The sequence below is a fragment of the Miscanthus floridulus genome, chromosome 18 (assembly GCF_019320115.1).
Source record: "Miscanthus floridulus cultivar M001 chromosome 18, ASM1932011v1, whole genome shotgun sequence".
NCBI classification, from domain to species: Eukaryota; Viridiplantae; Streptophyta; class Magnoliopsida; order Poales; family Poaceae; genus Miscanthus; species Miscanthus floridulus.
Genome location: NC_089597.1, coordinates 53,883,489 through 53,887,977, shown reverse-complemented (window position 1 = coordinate 53,887,977; position 4,489 = coordinate 53,883,489).

Genomic DNA, 4,489 nt, shown 5'->3' with positions numbered 1-4,489 from the left:
ACATGGCAGCATTACATATCTTCATCATCACGAGTAGGTCGCACGCATAGATTTTACCAGTACATATGGAGATTTGCCGTGACCTAACGTGGCCATCCTCATTTTTTGCCCTCTCATTCAGGCCTAAATCTGTACCATATATATCTATGGCGAAATCAAACACGCCTTTTTAGCTATGGTATTGGTATTGACAAATACTAATTAATTAGCTAGCACCAACCACTCATGAAAACTACAGTTACCCACACCAGATTTATGACACCGTGTGAGTGTCAGCCTGATGTAATAATCTAATTCTCTCTCTCAGGCAGGAGGATACGAATTGCTGCTGCCTCTTCTGATTCTAAATTAAATTATTGTCGAATTCAACTTTGCTAGTCAAATAGTGTTTTTATCCGTACGTTGTGGCGAGGAAAATAGGAAAGGTGCGCGTTGCTGTCTTTGGCCAGAATTCTGGGCTCCCGTCACGGCCACGGCTGGCTGGCTGGCTGGCCACCGGTCAACGTCGCTGTTGCCTGTTCTGGTGGATCGCTAGCAGCCTAGCACAAAACGTCAAACGTGTGACATCGCCCGATGAGGCAGAGGTGGATGCAGACTCTCCGTATGTCGTGAACGCTGGTCGCCGCATCATGCAGAAGTGCAGGCTCAGGCTGTATCATCAACTGAACACGAGGGCAGAGAGGTGTTAGGACGTGTTTGGTTCCCTGAATTCACCGCACCGCGCCAATATATGGTTCTGCGTCACGTGTTTGGCTCCGCTCAGCTTACCCCATATTCGGTTTATTCGTCTTGTTTTTTTCGATTAAACTAGTATTTTTTTCTTACAATAATTCAGTCAGAACAATATTTTTCAGTCAGTTTTAGCCAATTTTTACACCAGCGAACGAGGCCGTACCGAAGGTTTGGTGTTGCCAGCGCTCGCCATGCATACGCAGTTCATTTTGCCGCCACGGGCTTGCAAAATGTGTGGTGGACGAATAGTCCGCCAGACCGCGTCTACAGCGTGGAGTGCGAGGCGGGCACTAAACATGCCCTAATCGTAGCGGGAACCACCTTTTTCAACAAGACACGTATCTTTTTTTCAAAGGGAAGATGATTAATGTATTAGAGATGAAATCATGTTACACCACTACTACACATATAATTGTTACAGTCGGCTTCCATTTTCTAGGGACGATTCATATAATAAGCTGTCTTTAGAAATATCATGTTGCACTGTAGCTTCTAAACATATCATACCTAGTATCAAAAACAAAACATAGTATGAATTATTTGTGTTAGGATTAGTTTACACACATAATGACGTCATCAGTGACTAACAGAAACTATATTAGTATATTGATCCTAAAGGTATTGTTAAATTAAATAAAGTAAATCGTGTAGGTCATCATTAATCTATATAAATATAAACTATCTAATCATGTGAGGGTAGGTCTAGAGCACTTCTAACCGTGAGCACAATTAATATACTTAGTTTGGCAGTCTACAGAGATTGCATACTTTACTATAAGTCGTGATTCTATTTTAATTAATCTAATGATATCCATTGATGTAAAAAATATTAGTATTTTTTATATGAACGTGATCATAGTTTTTTTTGGAACGACTAGCGCCTGGATGTGCGACGTGAGGATTTGTCCAGACGCCCACGCCGCCCCGCCTGCTACGCCCGCCTCGCCTGCCCTGCCTTTTCCAAAAAAAAAAGCTTGCCCCGCCTGCAACTCTGCGTCTGCCCTTCTTGCATGCAACTGTTGTGCCTGCAAACCCGCGCCATGCATGCTAGTGCGCCTACGCATGTAGTAGTGCGCCTCATGCCAGCTAATGCCCACCTCATGCCTGCTGATGCCTGCCTCATGCCTACTGATGCACATGGAGGTGGGGACCGCTATGCACGTGGGGATCGCATCTCCATGCACCCGCTTCATATGTCTGCTAATGTTGCAAAATGAAAGCACTTCCACAATATACGTTTGAAACAGGTGAAATATTTACAAACATACGTTTGCAACATATGTGTATAACAACTACAACATCCAGATAAACACATTTGCAGCATACGTCTGAAACAGATAAAACATTTTAAATAGATGTTTGCAACATATGTCTGAAACATATGCAACATTGCAACATCATCCAAATGAAAACACTTGCAATGTAGGTCTGAAACAGCTGAAACATTTAGAACATACACTTGCAATAGACATGAATAGTCACTGTAACATATGTAATATCCAGATAAAACACTTGCAACATACGTTTGAAACAACTAAAACATTTGAAACATACACTTGCAACATACGTGTAGAGCCATTGCAACATATGCAACACCATATATACTTTTACAACATCTAGATAAAACATATGCAACATATATATAAAACGCATAAAACATACGGTTGCAACATGTGCTCATCTATTTGCTACCGTCCAATGGAGACTAGTTGACGTAGCGCTGGGGAGCGCAGCGCGAGGTGCGAGTGGCGCGTGGCACGAGACATGGGGCGCACGAGGCGGGTCTGGTGCGACCGTGCGAAGCGCGAGGTGTAGGGGCGCCTGGCGCGAGGCAGAGAGGCATAGGGCGTGTGGTGCGAGGCGTGGGATGCACGCGGCTCGAGGTGGGTCTGTACGACTATGCGAGGCACGAGTTTTTTTTAAGGAAAGTGTGAGTCACGAGGTGCAGGGGCACAAAGAGTGAGGCGTAGGGGCACACGTGAGGCGGGTTTGTCCCGTCAGGACGGAGAGACGTCCTCATAGGGGCATTACTGTAGTTTTTTAATAAACTCAAAGTGATCCAAGTTACTCTAAAATATAAAAGTAATCAAAGTAAGGCCTGTTTAGTTCAGAAAATTTTTGGCTTTTGGCTACTGTAGCACTTTCGTTTTTATTTGGCAAAAATTGTCCAATTATGGACTATTTAGGCTTAAAAGATTCGTCTCACGATTTCTCGGCTAACTGTGTAATTAGTTTTTTTTCCGTCTACATTTAGTACTCCATGTATGTGCCGTAAGATTTGATGTGACGGAGAATCTTGAAAATTTTTAGTTTTTGGCTTCATCTAAATGGGGCCTAAAAATTGCTTGACTCCTGTTGCACTTCTTTCAAGATAGAGGCAGAGCAGTATAGACTACTGTCGTGCTACTGTGCAAGCTTGTACTAGGTCCGTACCCGACAAACATGACGTGATGTGGCACGACGGTGACCGGTCAATGCTGCACTCTGCTTCCCTTCACGTCCCAAGCTGCTTTCCCACTTGCTTCCCCTTTTCCCAGTCTCTCCGGAGCAAGGCCGACGCATCGCCGCTCAGGCTTATCACGACCCATTGGGTCCAAATGTTCCAAGAAGGAATCATGGGCCACCATGATTCACCGGCTCGACTCTACACTGGGCTAGCCTACGTCGTATCGTACCTACCCGTATTTATCACACCGGCAAAGCAGTCGGGCCCGCAGGCTAGGCCCAGACCAGCCATAGCCTGGCTGACCCGGTGCAAGGCCTCTTGTTTAGTGGCCTATACCAAACTGGCCGGGCCCAAAAAAGATTATGTTTGATTCCATAGCTGGGAGCTAGGCCCAAGCCTAACTACCACCAACTATCATTCCTAGATCTTGTTTGATCCCCGGTCAGGCCAGCAACCATGGAGAGCAGCCAACAGAAATCAACAGATAGGAGATAGAAAACAGTAATGCAACATCACATAACCAATAGGCCTCAGACTAATTAGGTAACCAAGCATGGAGTCATAGCTGCTCTAACTTTACAAAAGTACCAATGAAGCAAGGTAAAATAACAACATCAGCAACCTAATTAGTAATCAGTAGTCCTTGAACAACACAAAGGAGATAGGTAACATAAATGGAAGACAGAAATAAGTAAGATACAGCAGCAGCTCATCCATCATGTAGCTGTAGTCATCATAGGCCTAAGAGGGACAGTCGTAGCCGCCAGTTTTGCCCCCTTCATCCATAATCCAACCACCAAGATAACAAGTGAGGTGATTAACACCTTCCACCAACTAGCCTTAACATTACCATCAGAATGAGGAATGATTGGAGCAAAAGCATCATGAGGGATAGGATCATAGGGGAGGGGAGGTGCTGCCCCATGAGATGGATGGACATCTTTCATGGCTGCCTGATAATCTCTAACAGCCTGCTCATAGTTGCTATACTTCGTGTATATAGCATTTCTCACCCTAAGAATATGCTTACTGCACTCCTGCTGTGGGGGTATGGCCCTCGGTATCCACAAGACAAGACATGGGCCGCACCCTTAGAGGTGGCTCAGCCCACAAGATCAAGGTGTGCATGACACTAGTCGACGTGCACCGTAAGATATTATATAGTACCAAATAGGATACTTTCCTTGTAACCCTACCCCTCCAGATTATATAAGGAGAGGCAGGGGTCCCCTAGTCGACAGCTATTATATCTTAATACAATACACCAAAGACACATGACGTTGGGTATTACGTCGATCAGACGGTCCAAAC